Genomic DNA, 17,330 nt, shown 5'->3' on the forward strand with positions numbered 1-17,330 from the left:
GCCACCTTTCGTAATTCCACACCATTGTATTCATAGCCTACACATTCATACCAAGTAATGTCCAAATGTGGCCTTATTTATTACAAGTCAAGTTATCTCAAATTTTTCGAATATGCAAAAATGTCGGATGTAACACTATCTCACGCTCAGGAGGAAGACCTGGAAGTTCCTCTGGAAACACATCTGGAAATTCATTAACCACTGGGACTGACTGGAGAGTCGGTACCTCTGCTTCCAAGTCATGCACACGAACCAGATGATAAATATAGCCCTTTCTAACTATCTTCCTTGCCTTGAGGTATGAAATAAACTTACCCCTCGGCGATGCTGTATCTCCCTTCCATTCTATAATTGGCTCCCCTGGGAACTGAAACCGAACTACTTTGCCTCTGCAATCGACGTTAGCATAACAGGAAGCTAACCAATCCATCCCCATAATAACATCGAACTCAATCATATCTAGCTCTACCAAATCTGCCTTGGTACAACGATTATATATAACCACCGAACATTCTCTATACACTAGTTTTGCTAAGACAAAATCCCCTACCGGTGTAGCTACCTCGAATGGTTCTATAGATTCAGATTTTATCCCAATTTTACTAGCAACAAAAGGGGAAATATATGATAATGTGGAGCCTGGGTCTATCAATGCATATACGTCTCGGGATAAAATCGATAGTATACCTGTGACCACATTTGGCGACGCCTCTTGATCCTGTCTGCTGGCTAAAGCATATATGCGGTTTAAAGGACCGCCAGAACTGGAAGCCCCTCCAAGGCCTCTGCCGCGGCCTGCCGGTGTCGGAATACCTTGCCCCATAGGGCGCATAGCCACTGAAGAGGAAGAACCAGCAACTGATCCCGTAGGCTGAGCTGCATCACCTGCACCTCCCCCAAATCGACACTCCCTCATAGTATGGCCCTGACGGCCGCAAGAGAAACAAGCACCAGTAATGAAACGGCATTCCCCTGGATAGCGTCTGCCACATCGAGGACACGGAGGTATGGGTGGTCTCATCTGGCCTGTATTCCTGTGCATCTGGAAACCTGAAGTCATGGAGCTTTGACCAGCCCCGTGCTATCAAACCTCCTACCAGTAGATCGTGGAGGTGCACTCCGTGCCGGCCGGGAAGGATATCTACTATACTGTTGTCGGGGCAGCAGAAAAGTACCCAGCTGATCTAACTCTCTTATGCTGACCCCTGTCCTGCTCCCTATCAAATCGACGCCCTCTCTGTCGTTCCTCAACCCCCTGTGCATATGCCTGCACTCGAGCGACATCCATACCGGGTTGAGAAGCCATTGCCATACAACTATCAATCAAGTAATTATCCAGCCCCATTACGTAACGATGCACCCTATCTGTCATGTCAGCTACAATAGTGGGCGTGTACCTAGCCAGTGAATCAAACTCGAGGCTATAATCTCGAACACTTCTACCATTCTGCCTCAGGTGTAGAAATCTGTCAACTCTGGCTCGCCTCATCTCCGGAGGCAGAAAGTGACCCAGAAAAGCCTCCACGAACTCATCCCATACTGCTGGTGGAGCATCCTACCCCTGGACAACTCCCAGGACTCATACCAATTAACTGCCACATCACGCAACCGATATGAAGCCAATTCAACCGACTCAGTGTCAGAAGCTTTAGTCACCCGTAACGTACGCAGCATCTGTCGAATAAACTCCTGTGGATCCTCCGCGGGCTTCGACCCATAAAATTCTGGGGGGTTACAAGTCAAGAAATCACGGACCCTCAAACTATCGTGTCTGTCCGCATAATCACCTCCTAACCCGCGTCTGTGAGCCTGTCCCGATACCAACCTGGTCAATAACTGTACTGCGTCACGCATAGCCCTATCCTCCGCCCCTGGCTGGGGAGCTGGAGGCTCAGGTGCTGGAACCTCAGGAGCTGGTGGTAAATCTGTCTCCTGACCTGCAGCTGCTGCTGCCCTAGGCTCCTCTGATAATGGTGGTGTAGCGGAGCTCGCTGACTGGAGCCTAATCTCAGGAACATATTGGGAATAATCCCTAGTAACCCTCCGAGTCTGACTGGTCTCTCCAACTACCGACTTGCCCTTCTGAGCGGCTGTCGCCTTCTTTGGAGGCATCGCTGTAAACATAACAATCTGTTAGGGAAAGATTATCCTGATAATACAGCTCTATCGCACGATCTAGAATGAGAAAGAAAGATGACACCCTAAATTTCCTGTAGCTTCCTGTTTATAAATGTGGTGCACAACACATCTATAAACAAGACTCTACTCGACACGGTCTGTAGACACTCCGAGGATTGAACTGCTCTGATACCACTTTTGTCACGACCCAACCCCGTAGGCCGTGACTAGTGCCCGAGTTGGACACTTATATCCCCTGTTAACTATAATCTTTTATAACCCGCATATTATGAACTTATTTGTATAAAAAGGCAGGACGTTATTTTAAAGCTGTCACAATTCTGTATGTCGTAGGCACTTGTCTCCTGAGGAGTTACGATCTTCAACAACAACATATATATATATCTACGCAAGCCGACAAGGTTTCCACTACACGCAACAACCCAAACATATATATATATATGCAAGCCGACAAGGCTGCCATTACGAATGGGTACGCCCCAAACATAAGTCGTATTCATACAACGCAACAACAACTATATACAGACCCACACAAATGTCCACAAACCTCTAAGAGTAATGACAGAATCATATGACGGGACAGGGCCCCGCCGTACCCCAAATAAACACATACATATACAACAAAAGGGAGTTATACCACAAGCTAGGCTCCGGAACAAAGGAGCACTTCAAAGTAGCTGAATAGATATCCTAAGCTGGCGGATCTCCGAAACGAGCGTCTGTACCTGCGGGCATGAATGCATCCCCCCGAAGAAAAGGGGGTCAGTACGGAATATGTACTGAGCATGTAAAGCATGAAATATAGTAATAGACTCATACTGAGACAAGGTGTGTAGGACCCAATGCAACAAACGGAATTTCATAAAACTTGCCTTTGAACATATTTCATCTGTATCGTTCTCATATCAATATCAATATAGAGTTTTGTAACCAAGGCTGAATAATCATTCTGTATATAACATATATAACGTGTCCCGACCCTTTAGTGATGGAATTGGTAATTATAATCATAGCATCATAACATAAACATATACGTGTCCCGGCCCTCTAGTGAGGGACTCGGTAATAAGGAATATATGCCCTCCTGGCCGCCATCTCCATATCATCATGTCATCATATCATCATATCATCATATCATCATATCATCATATATATATATATAACGTGTCACGACCCTCTAGTGAGGGGCTCGGTGAGTAATATAGTAAATATGCGCACGAAAACGTGTCCTGGCCCGGGACTCACTGAAGGATATAGCGGTAAGCACGAGCACAATAATAAGAAACCACATATATGCAATTCATCTTTTGAGACTCAATAGATAAGTAACTAACCAGCTCTAAAGTGTCAGGATAATAATCATATTCAGTTCTTTTTTAATCTCATTACAAGTTTTAGCAAGGAACGTTTCAGATTTCTTGTACATGTATCAATTTGACATGGTGTAACTTTTGATAGTCAAGTATGCCTCTAATTATGCAATTCTTTAAGAGTAGGAACTTCTATACATCATTCATTAGTCATTCATATAGTAGGCTCGTGACCATAACATTACGGAATGAATAGAATCATAAGTCATGCTTGGAACTAGAGAGTAGAATTTACCCCAAGGTTCATATCATTTCTTACTTACGTCTAGGACATGCCAAAAGAAAGAAGGAAGAGGCTTTACATACCTTTAGCGTTTAGTCGTATTATAACTTGTACTTGTTGCCCAATAGTACTTATCCTATATCAAGATATCAAGAGCTACAATTAGTCTACGAGGGAATTCAATATGTATTTTAACGTTAGCAATCCCTTTCCAACATTTAGACGACGCTTCGTTCGCATTCAAACCAACTGGTACTACAAGCTAATATTGTTAGTCATTCTTTAATGTATCAATCCGAACTTGTTTAAACATGACTTAAGGGAACTTTGGACAGTCCATACATCATTTAAAACAGGCCCTTATCCACAGCCAAACAACACACACAACATTACCATTTTCGCTTCGCAATTTTCCAACTTCAACGACAACAACACGTTTACAACATTACTTATACGATTATTGGAACTGTTTTAGCATCATATTAACTCTTACAACAGCCCACAAACCATTTCAATTTCAACTTGAATCATTAAACTTCACTTTCACTATACGTTCATAACAATAATCAACATTCGACATACACTAATTCACTCCACGGTTTGGACTGTTTTCCCCCTTCAACATGATTCATTTCTTTAACACCTCAATTCACATATTCATAATTCACACAATACACCACAATGTCCATAACAACAACAATCAAAACATGACACAAAACAGTCCATAAATTCCTCTAAAACAGCCCCCTACACGGCTTCAACACAACTACAACAACTTCATGATTTTCATCCATTTATCCACATTACCACACATTCAATTCATTCCCAATACATGTACAAGAAGATTAAGCATGATTCCATTTAAGTCTACAACACACGGACCACTTCACTTCAAGAAAAACAGTCCAATACCAACATACAACATAATAAGCATACTTCTCCAATCTTTGTTCATTTACATATGTTGACACATGTTCAACCCATCAACAATACATGCAAAATGAGACCAACATGGCTTCACCCAAGCTCACGGCTCACCTCAACTTCAACCACAACAACAAAACAACAACAACATGCACGAATTATACATTCAAATCATCATACAACACAAGAAAAATGATCATTCTTACCTTGTAACTAAACACTTCAATCGGCTAGCCCTGCACTTTCACTTCTTGAATTTTAACACTTGTTCTTGCTATTCCAATGAATGCTACACGTTAATACACCTTTAGGGGAGTTAAATTGCCTGAAAACTGATTTTTTTTGGATCAACTTGGAGGAGGGTGTTCTCGGCCAGCTTGTAGCCGAGAGCCTCTCTCTCTATCACTATATTTTCTACACTTTGTAAATATTGAAATGAGCTAGTTAGTTGATAATGAATCAAAAATTTGCCTTATATATGAGTTGCAAGGGTTGGACAAGTGTCCCACTCAATATTTGGGTCAAATATTCTTTGACCATTCCACTATACTTACACGGCCACTTTGGCTTGTTTAGTGGACTGATTTTTTTTTCCCAATCCCACTTAATAATCTAACCATGGTTAATTTAATCCCAATTTTCCATTAATGCTTCTATACCAAATGAAATTTGTAGGTAACTTGTGACTTGAAACGAAACCGGAAGTTAAAGTCTCTACTTCGTATCTTAAAATAGTCTTGTCTTTAACTTATCGCGTTTAGTTTAAAACGTCCCAATGTATGAAAATATGGGATATAACACAGAGTATCAAAGGTATTCAAGCTTAATATATGACTTTATGTGTTATATGCACTTTAAATATCAATTTTTGATTTTATATTTTATGACTAGTAATTAACTTTGTCTACCATTGAGTTATTCTTATCTTATAGAGAGAGGTCGATTAGAGTAGTACTGAAAGCTGGTCTACTTCACCAGATCCATAGCCGCGTTAGCATCCCTCATAGACAATGGCAAAGAGAAGATGACTGGTACTCCCGATAACGGAACTGAACTCGCTCTGCATGACGGAGATGCCCAAGACCCACAAGAGGTATCATCTCAAGAAGATGTGATTGTGACGTTACTGACTGTTGTAACGCCAGGAATGAGGCCTGAAAAACAGGCAAGGACGCATCGACAGAGGAAAGAAGGCCTCTTCCTCCATTCCCTTCCCTGAGCTCACTTATGCCCGATCATTTCCCCATATACCCGCTAGGAACAAACCTACCTCCACTAAGCTCCACCAACCCGAATCATATTAGAACTTCTTACTGCACTCCTCCCCAAGCAAAATACAACCAATTCTAAGGGACCACTCACTCAGTTCCTTCTTACCAGGTTCCTCATCCTGTTCTCGTTAATCCGGTGGGCCAGTTACTTGCTCTGGCTTCACCAACTGGGCAAACCACTACTGCCCCGCTCAACCATACCACCCACTAAGCCTTGTTCTTCACTCCCAACATCCCCAGTGAATACTCTCCGGGGCACAAAGAACTAGACCATTATGAAGTAATTGAAAGCGCATGGAGAGCCGAACAGGATAAGCGGAAAAGTGATACAGAGAAAAAGATAGAGGAATTACTGGGGAAGTCTAACAGGTTTGAAAGAAAGGCTATAGGCCTAAGATATGATGACATGTCCATGCACCCAGATTTAGACTTGCTAGAGGGGTTCAAAATCCCAAATGTTGAAATATGCAATGGAGCAGGTAATCCCAAGGCACACCTCCGATCCTACTGTGACCAATTGGTTGGAGTAAAGAAAAATGAACCTCTGATCATGAGAATATTTAGTCGTAGCCTGACTGGAGAAGCCGCTAAATGGTTCGCAACTCAAGATATGCGTCAATGGAATATTTGGGAAGGTGGAATCCTTCGTGGAAAGGTTTCTCTTCAACGTCAAAACAGTGCCAGACCGCTATTATCTTGAAACGGTGAAACAGAAATTGACGGAAAACTACAGGGAGTTTGCCAGCTGGTGGAGGGCCGAGGTGGCCCGTGTGCGGCCTCCAATGTGTGAAGGAGAGCTAGTCTCTGTGTTCATCCAGTCCTAAGAATCGGATTTCTACGACAGAATGTTGTCCATGGCCGGAAGACCGTTTGCTAAATTGGTCAAAATGGGAGAGGCTATAGATGATGGCCTAAAATCTGGGAAAATAGTTAGCGTCTTCAATAAGGCATCTAGGAAAGTTGCCGTAGGAATATTCCACAAGAAGAAAGAGGACGTGGCTAGCATATCCACACCCCAAATCCAAGCCCGAAAGAACTGCAATCCACCCACATAGCTACCTCATAAATTATCCAACACCTGTGTACTACGCACAACCTAACTTTACCACCACTGTACTAGCTTACACGGCTTCTCCTAGTGTCCGTGTGTCCGTTCCTATCTACGAAGCACCATCCCAGCAGATTTATCGCCCAAATAACCCACCACAAGCATATCAACAACCCCAAAACTATCAAAATCAACCGTCACCCCCAACATACAATGCTCTACGTCGTGCTTTCGAGAGGAGGCCAGTAAGGGAATTCACCACGCTCCTCGAGCCTAGGTCTTGACTCTTCAAAAGGTTGTTGGCCGCAGGTTTGATTCAGAAGGTTCCACTGAAGCCAGCATAACAGGGAAATCGATCAGACCTGTGCCTATCATTCAGGAGGAAATGGACACAGCACGGAAGACTGTATAAACCTCAAGCACAAAATTCAAGATCTGATTGAGAAGAGAGAAATCGTCTTGGAAATCGCAGCTCCCAATGTGAACACAAACCCGTTACCCAAGAATGGAAACAACAGAGTCCACATGATTGAAAAGAATGAGGATTGGGAAGCTTGTAGAGCATTAATCCCCAAAGCGGTTGAATCTTTAGAGCACATAGTGGCCTCCCTCACACTCCAGGAGCGCTCAAATTTCAAGGTTCTAGTCTCAGCACCGAAGACCTCGATAATAACATTAAGATTCAAAGCCTTGACTCCAGCACCCATGGTAACTCAGGTGGCGCAACAAGTTGCTCTCGCAAAGCCAGTCACAGCACAAGCCTCCATGGCCCAAGGCATGACCCGTTTTGGAAGATGTAACACTTCTGAGGAGTTAGCTCAGAATGCTGCGAGAAAGGAAAACACCCAAAGAGAGCAATAACTGAAGGAGAAGTTGAGGATTTCTGGCGGCGCATGTAGTGGAAAGATTACTCCATTGTTGAACACTTGAAGAAAACACCCGCACAAATATCGGTGCTATCATTGCTAGCAAGCTCCCCATCACACAGGCAGGCTCTCATGAGAGTATTGGACGAACCACACGTACCAGCCGATACAAGTAGCGAAGACTTGGTTGAACTGGTCGCCCATGTCATCGGAGAACACAAGATCTGCTTCTCCAAAGAAGATTTGCCAGTAGAAGCAACCACTCATAATAGAGCCCTTAACATCATCGTGGAATGCCACAGAGAAGCAATAGGAAGGATGCTGGTGGATAATGGATTAGGCCTCAATATTTGCCCTGTTACCACATTGACCCGCTCGGCTGCGGCATAGGCAAGATTCGTGAAAGTGGAACGAACGTCAGAGGGTTTGATGGATCTCTAAGTGATTCCCTTGGAGAGATAGACCTACAGATCCAGGTTGGACCCGCATCCTTCACAGCAGAATTCCAGGTCATGACAATCACTGCCAACTACAATATGCTCTTGGGAACACCATGGATACACTCCGCCGGTGCAACCCCATTAACACTGCATCAAGCCATAAAATTTGAATGGCAAGGATGGCAAATTGTTGTGGCAGTTGAGAAGGATATTCAGAAATATCCTTACAACATTGTGCCTATGATCGAAGGGAGCCCTCACTCGCCAAATTTTTTATGTTGTGGACTATGTTAGGGCCACTCATGCGGAGGACGAGGCTGGTAAGCCCATGCGAGCTGTCTACAGAATGATTGCCTCCACCATGCTGAAGAACGACTTCAAAACAGGCAAAGGTCTAGGAAGAGACCACGGAGGGATAACAGAGCCTGTCCCAATTTAAAAAGAAAACTACCACTTCGGTCTGGGGTACACTCCTAGTGAAGACAAGCTCACAAGGGCAATAAAAAGAGATCCCAAAACGAGGAACTTGCCTCATCCAATTACGGGTCTGTACCAGTCATTCCCCAGAAAGATGTCGACGTTGAACGAGAAAGAAATGGATGGGAGTCTCAAGTCGCTATTCCAAGAAGAGGGATGCTATGCGGTCATTGAAAAAGGTCAGGAGACACCCAGGAGACACCCAGCTATTTATTTATCCTTTTTATAAATATATTTTGCCTTGGCCATAATTAAATTAGCCGGCTCATGATTTACTAATATTAGAGTTATTTTAAAAAATAATTCTGTTAATGTTTATTTCAAATAACTAGTTTAATTTAATTTCAAGATTTGCTAATTATATAGTTTAATATTTTAATTATGCTGGCTAATTAATTAAGGCCATTTTAGGCCCATAAATAATTTGACCGATTTTCCTTTAATTATTTTAATAAAATAATTACAGTCTATTTTTTCCATAATTAATACTTTTTTTCAATTTTAATGTTTTCTCTATTTACTTGTTTTATGTATTGGATATGCATATGTATACACCAAGTATACATATACATATGAACAAGGTGTGTGTATGTATATATATATATATAGACTTGGTGTATACATAAGTCCCCATTTAATATTAAGCTCGGATTTGGACCGAGTCCTGCCCAAACCAGGCTGTGACCCAGCCCAAATCCCTTTTAACTGAAAATAACAAAACACCCCACCCCACCCCTCATTTTCATTTTTTCTTTTTACCCACCCTTTACCCTGCTTCTCTCGCTCTCTCTCTCTTTCTTACCACTTCCACGAAACCCTAGCTGCCGCCTCTAATCTCCTCACCTCTATTATGCCAAAAATAGCATGTTCGCAGACCTGGACAGACATGCACAATAGTTGCATGCCTATGCTGGTGAGATTATTAAAGTTTGCCCGATTTTAATGCTCAATCTTACACGAATATGGTAAAACCTTCACTTTACTATATTGTTTTCAATTTTTTTTTGTCAAAATCGTCATTATTTTTTACTTTTAAGATTATTTTCGCTAGTATTTTGAATTTGGTCCATTTTCATTAGGCCAGATCGACCCAAGAGGGCCAGATCTAATCGTGTATTTGCTTGTTTCTGATCTAGATCGTTCATTTGTTGGTTAATCTATTAGATTGTAAGGAAAAGGATTTTCTCCCACACCGTTGGTTGTTGATTTCGTTTTGAACTTTGGGGTTCTATAAAATAGAACCCAGCCTTTGAACAAAACAAGGTCTTTTTGGAAAGAAAAATTCAAAAACTGAAAAACAAATAGCAAGGAAAATATATATAAAGAAAAATTTAGGAAAAGGGAAGTGAAAAACTCAGATTTTTTCGAAAGACTTCCTAGTAAAAGAATTTTGAAAAAACCTAAACTAAGTAGTTGGTTTTTTTTTTAGTCAAAATATTTGGTTCTTATTGTTTTCTTTCTTCGTGTGTGGTTGAGTTTGCTGATTTGGAAGCACAGAGACTCTCAAATCCATTCTTTTCTTGGCTGCGCATTTAAAGGGTAAACCTTGATTTTTTTTATTTCACTTTCGTATTTAGTACTTAATATTCTGCCTAGTTTGAATTTATTTGTAGGTTGATTATGCTTATATGTTCATGTCTTGTTTAGTTCTGTGCTTAATATGTGATCCATTTGGTAAGAACATGATAAGAATAGATGAAAATGTCATAGTAAAGTCACTTAATAAAGTAGACTGTTGAAGGGCTTTGGGTTTTTGTCTGTTCATATGGTCTTGAGGTTTTGTGTTTATCATTTAGAGTTGTCTGTGAGGTTTCTTGATGGTCTTCTTTCCTTTTCCCTCATCTTTTTTTTATGTTGTTAGCTTACTGAGCATGATCTTAAGTAGAGAAAGGTACAATAAGTTCAACTTAAATAAAGAGAAGGAAGATGAGACTATCTACATACAAATACAAATGAACATAGTTGATTTGCTGGTAGAGTGTGCTTTCGATTACAGTTGAATACCCCTATTTAGCTAGTCAGTCATGAACTGCCTTATTTGTGAAGTGACGTTTGTTGGCTAAATCTTAACTAGGCTATTGGAATTTGATGAATTATTTCTGGATATAGCTTCTGATGTGCTCTTTTTTTTTTTTTTTGGAGAATGAATGAATAAAGGAGGATTTAGATTAAAAAAAAAAATAGGCATTTATTGTGCTGAATCTCTGAGTATAATAGTGGGTGTTTCATTCCTCCTTTCCTCTTAAATAATTTTACACCTAGGGTTGAGTAAGAGAAGATAAACTAATTGCTTGTTTGTTGTCTAATAATAGTACAAAGGTGTAGCAGGACCATCCCTTAGGTCTATAGTTTGCTTATTTGTTCATGGCTGTGACTATGCTTGAGTCATCACTGAATGTAGATTGTGTATGATCACCTATGACTTGTGAAAAGTGTGTGCTTGTGTCCATGATTCATAGCAGAAGTCCTAGAAACAATTGTGAACATGGTACCTAAATGTGAATCATGTTTCCTTTTGATTTGCTTAAGGCTGTTTTATCTTGTTGGAATTTATTTGCTTGTGCACATGGTGTTCATAACTTGATTTGATAGTCTATATCATAAGCTCCACACCTAGTAGTAATTTACCTCCATAAATGTGTAGAATCTAATGGGAAAATAAAAGAAGTAGGAGAAGTAATAGAACCACAAGATCAGGTCTTCATTTAAGGCTAACTAGAATTGATTCAGTTGCTAAATGGTTAATGGATTGACTATCAACTTTTCCATCAAGTCATATTGAAATTGAAAAGGGTATACAATAAAGAATGAAATGAAGGTGATGTTTAAGGGGAGGTTTGTTTCTTTTGTTTGTGACTCCTTTTGCTGACACTGCCTTATTAGTTGGTCTTGCTTTAGAAATGAAGTAATCTGTTATGGAAAGCAAGGGACTAACATATCATGCTCTTGCATCTGTGTTGTCTTCACCCCTATAGGAGTTTTAACTTGGTAAATAATCATGAATGTTCAAATCTGTGTATCTAAGTGTTGAAAGAAGAATGAAAAGAAGCAGCTTGACTTTGATTTGCCCACGTCTTGAACAATTTAGATTAAGGCTTTAGTTTGGAACATGACTATTCTCTTTGTTCTCCTATGTGTGTAAAACAATTGATATAGTAGTTATAATCCATTGTTTGCAAACTGCTTAGGCTTAAAAAGTATGCACAGATAGAGAGGAAAGCCTCATGATAATGATTTAATTAAAAGTAGTATGAAGAAATGGCATAGAGGAAACCAGTATTTACGAACTAAAAAAGAAAAAAAAACAATTTGTCTGTTGATTTGTAAACTGCCTAGTATAATTTGATGTGTGATCGGGGAAAAGGGAAACAAGAGGTCAATATTGCATGGGTTGAGGTTGAAAACCACTTACCTAGATGGGGAAGGTCTTTTAAAGACACCTTAGGAAGGGATTGAGAAATGCTTGACCAATAGTATCTTTTCTCCCAAATAAAAGGTTGTCATGGCATCCCTCTCAAGTTTATGGGGTATAGCCTCTCACCCTTTTGCACTTTGGGATCATCTTGTTACTCTTTTAAGGTTGTTGAGTCTTAAAAATATGGATTGTTTATACATCTATAATTGGCTGTTAGAACTAATTTGGCTTGTCAGTTGTGTCTGTCTCATCATGCCTTAGGGACATGTTTGGATTAGTTTTTTTTTTTTTTTTTTTTTTTTTTTTAATGTTTGGATTAGTTGGAAACTGTAATAAAACTTGAAAAGAAAGTGTCCTTTTTTTTAATGCTGCATGTTATTGATAAATAAAAATGGAGGAACCATTCCCCTTTGTGAAAAGAACCTGAAGGCACATGACAGAACTTTTAGCAACCATGTTTGTGATTTGGATCCTATGTAGGTTATGTAAGTATATTTGTGATTTCAGTCTGTGTTTTGAAAAGTGGTATGTTTCTACCCTTTTACCCTAAGTCTTAATAACTGATTCTTTAAAAACTAAGAAGGTCAATGGTACTTTTTTCCTAGTCAGGATAACAATGTAGTTTAAGGGGGGAGGGTATATTTGACCCTTTTTTTTTCTATGATTCCTTCAACAACAAACCCATGCTTTCTTTCCATTTCTTTCTCTGAACTAAGTCATGAGTACATTAATACCGAGGATCAGCAATATATAAAGTTGGTCCTACTCTAAGCATGATTGAATGAAGTTGTTTTCCTCTTGTGCAACATATAACATTGGAAATATGTGATACTTAGTTAAGTTTTATAGAAAGGATGAAACAGCTAAGACTAAGTTCATCCTTTAAGGTTTTTTATACTTTCCTGCAAACCAGATAGGATTAAGAGAAAAAAATAGAACATCTATAATAAAAGAATAGGGGACCTCTATGCATTTTGAAACTGTGACCTGCCTACTTGCTTAAGTCATTTGAAAGGGTGTAATTGATTAGGTTTAGGATTTATATACTGCATAAGAGAACATAATAGCTTAGAATGTCCTGGGAAATTGGTTCTATAGACATTTCTGACTTGATTTCCATTGTTGTTTGTGTCTTGAATTGGTCCTTGTAAAAGAAAAAGAGATAACAGGACATCACAGTATTAAAAGATTCTGGTTTGTGCCTGCTTGCCTTTGATTGTGCTATAGTTGTTAATACTATAATTTGCACCTGCCTGTTCCTTTTCCCTTTGTAAGAAGAATCATTTATGGCTTCGAATATAATGTCCTCACTTGAAATGTCCATAAACTATTTAGAAACCATTTGAGAGTTAGGCTTATATAGCCACAGATATACCCTATGTGTGCTGAATCTGTTATGATGACACTGTACTTAGAGAATGATTTCCCTTTGTGTTCTTATACTTTGTTACATCTGCTTGATCCCATATTGCTTAGAACTGCATTTGACTAACCTGTTGTGATTTGTTTTGTTAAAGTTAAGTTTAGTCTATGTTGTGTCCATAAATATTACTTCCATTTTATGCCTAAGTCATGTTTTTCTTTACTAGTCTCATTTATGCTTTTAGGAAGATAGTGTTATATCCCGTATTTTTATGCATTGGGACATTTTAAGCTAAACGCGACAAGTTAAAGACAAGACTATTTAAGGTACGAAGTAGAGACTTTAACTTCCGACTTCGTTTCAAGTCATAAGTTGCCCATAAAATTTCGTTTGGTATAGAAGTATTAATGAAAAGTTGGGATTAAATTAACCATGATTAGATTATTAAGTTGGATTAAAACTAAATCAGTCCATTGAAATAGCCATAAGTGGCCGTGTAAGTTATGTTAAGTTGGTCAGTGAAAATTGACTCAAGCTTGGGTGGGACACATGTCCAACCTATGGACTGCATATATAAGTGAAAATGCTGATTCATGGTTCAACTAGCTAACCATTTCACCTTCACAAGTTGAGAGAAATCAAGAGAGAGAGAGAGAAGCTCTTGGCCATGGCTGGCCGAGAATGAACTCCAAGGTTTGATAAAAAAAAAAAAAATTCTCCATCAATTCAACTCCTTACCAAGTGCATAAGAACGTGTAGTAGTTGTTGGAAAGAAACAAGGAGGTGTGGCGTGGAAATAGTGTTGAAATTCGGCCAAGGTTGAAGAGTAAATTGTAAGGTAAGAATGATCATTTTTCATGTATTGTATGATGACTTGAATGTAGAGTTTGTGCATGTTGTTGTTGGATTGTTGTTGTGGTTGAAGTTGAGATGAGCCGTGAGCTTAGGTGAAGCCATGCTTGGTTTTATTTTACATATATTGTAGATGAGTTGAATGTGTATCAACCTATGAAAAGGAACAAAGATTGTAAGAAGTTTTTGTTTTGGTTATGTTGAAGCCATGTAGGGGCTGGTTTAGAGGGATTAATGGACTGTTTTTTGTGATGCTTTAATTGTTGTTGTTATGGACATTGTGGTGCATTGTATGCCTTATGAATATGTGAGTTGAGGTGTAAAAGAAATGATTTATGTTGAAGTAGAAAAACAGTCCAAACCGTGGACTGTTTTAATGAAAGGGGTAGATTAGTGTATTTTGAATGTTGAATGTTGATTGTTGTTATGGATGTTTAGTGAAGAAGGAGTTAATGATTCAAGTTGAAATTGAAATGGTTTGTGGGCTGTTGTAAGAATTAAAATGATGCTAAAACAGTTCTAATAATCATATAAGTAATGTTGTGTTGTTTTCGTTGTAATTGAAGTTGGAAAATTTCGAATTGAAAATGGTAATGTTGTGTGGGCTGTTTGGCCGTGAATAGGGGACTGTTTTAAATAATCCCGGGTAGGTACTTGAAAGTATGCCTAACAATATTAGCTTGGAATACTAGTTGGGTTGAATGCGAGCGAAACGTCGTCAAAATGTTAGAAAGGGAGTATTATCGTTAAAATACACGTATTGAATTCCCTCGTGGACTAATCGTAACTCTTGATATCTTGATATAGGATAAGGTACTATTGGGCAGCGAGTACGAGTTATAATACGACTAAACGCTAAAGGTATGTAAAGCCTAATCCTTCCTTCTTTTGGCATGTCCTAGACGTAAGTAAGAAATGATATGAGCCTTGGGGTAAACTCTACTCTCTAGTTCCAAGCATGACTCATGATTCTATTCATTCCTTAATGTTATTGTCACGAGCCTACTATATGATTGACTAACAAATGATGTATGGAAATTCCTACTCTTAAAGAATTGCATAATTAGAGTCATATTTGACTTTCAAAAGCCATATCATGTTAGATTGATACAAGTATATGAATCCTGAAACGTTCCTTGCTATGGTTTGTAATAAGATTTAGAAAGAACTGAATATGATTATTATCCTGACACTTGAAAGCTGATTAGTTACTTATCTATTGAGTCTCCAAAGATGATTTGTATGTATGTGGTTGCTTATTATTCTGCTCGTGCTTACCGTTACATCCTTCACTGAGTCCCGGGCCAGGACACGTTTTCGTGCGCACATTTACTATATTATTCACCGAGTCCCTCACTAGAGGGCCGGGACACGTTATATATATATATATATATATATATATATATATATATGATATGATGGTATGATGATATGATGACATGATGATACGGGGATGGCGGCCAGGATGGCATATGATCATTATTTCACCGAGTCCCTTACTAGAGGGCCGGGACACGTATATGTACATGTTTATAATGCTATGATTTTAATTACCGAGCCCCTCACTAGAGAGTCGGGACACGTTATATATGTTATGTACAGAATAATTATTCAGCTTTAACTACTAAACTCTATATTGATATTGGTGTGAGGTTGATAAATATGTATTATGTTCAAAGGTAAGTTTTATGGATTTCTATTTGTTGCATTAGATCCTACACTCCTTGTCTCAGTATGATTTTATTTACTATATTTCATGCTTTACATGCTCAGTATATATTCCATACTGACCCCCTTTCTTCGGGGGGCTGCGTTCATGCCCGCAGGTACAGACGTTCGTTTCGGAGATCCGCCAGCCTAGGATATCTATTCAGCTACTTGGGATTGCTCCTTTGTTCCGGAGCCTAGCTTGTGGTATAAATCCCTTTTATTGTATATATATATGTGTGTTCGTTCGGGGTACGGCGGGGCCCTGTCCCGTCATATGACACTGTCATTACTCTTAGAGGTCTGTGGACATTTGTGTGGGTCTGTATATAGTGGTTGTTTCGTCGTATGGATATGACTTATGTTTGGGGCGTAACCATTCGTAGTGGCAGCCTTGTCGGCTTGCGTGTATATATATATATATATATATATCTTTGGGATGTTGCGTGTAGTGGCAGCCTTGTCGGCTTGCGTAGATATATATATGTTTGTTGTTGGAAATTGTAACTCCTCAGGAGACAGGTGGCTATGACATGCATATATGTGACGACTTAAAAATAACGTCTTACCTTTTTATACAAATAAGTTCTCGATATGCTTGCTGTAAATGGTTATAGTTAACAGGTGATATGAGTGTCCAACTCGGGCACTAGTCACGGCCTACGGGGTTGGGTCGTGACAAAAGTGGTATCAGAGCGGTTCATCCTCGGAGTGTCTACAGACCGTGTCTAGTAGAGTCTTGTTTATCGATGTGTTGTGCACCACATTTATAAACAGGAAGCTATAGGGCATTTAGGGTGTCATCTTTCTTTCTTATTCTAGATCGTGCGATAGAGCCGTATTATCAGGATAATTCCTCCCTAACGGATTGTTATGTTTACAGCGATGCCTCCAAAGAAAGCGACAGCCGCCCAGAAGGGCAAGGCCATAGCTGGAGACACCAGCCAGACCCGGAGGATTACTAGGGCTTATGCCCAATCTGAGCCTGAGATTAGACTCCAGTCAGCGAGCTCCGCTACCCCGCTATTACCAGCGGAGCCTAGGGCAGCAGCAGCTGCAGATCGGGGGACGGCTCCACCGCTAGCTTATGAGGTTCCAGCACCCGAGCCTCCAGCTCCCCAGCCAGGGGCGGAGGACAGGGCTATGAGAGATGCAGTCCAGTTATTGACCAGGTTAGTGTCGGGGCAGGCCCGCAGACACGGATTGGGAGGTGATTATGCGGACAAACATGATAG

At 39.9% G+C, this 17,330-nt stretch overlaps 1 long non-coding RNA gene across 1 annotated transcript; it reads left to right on the forward strand.

Annotated features, from left to right (window-relative positions):
* Window positions 1–9,528: 9,528 nt before the first annotated feature.
* On the forward strand, window positions 9,529–16,555 carry LOC132618761 (uncharacterized). The gene is made up of 3 exons (XR_009574298.1): window positions 9,529–9,723; window positions 10,235–10,297; window positions 16,215–16,555. It is a non-coding gene; the product is annotated as an uncharacterized LOC132618761 (long non-coding RNA).
* Window positions 16,556–17,330: the final 775 nt, after the last annotated feature.

This window comes from Lycium barbarum, chromosome 11 (assembly GCF_019175385.1).
Source record: "Lycium barbarum isolate Lr01 chromosome 11, ASM1917538v2, whole genome shotgun sequence".
Lineage (NCBI taxonomy): Eukaryota > Viridiplantae > Streptophyta > Magnoliopsida > Solanales > Solanaceae > Lycium > Lycium barbarum.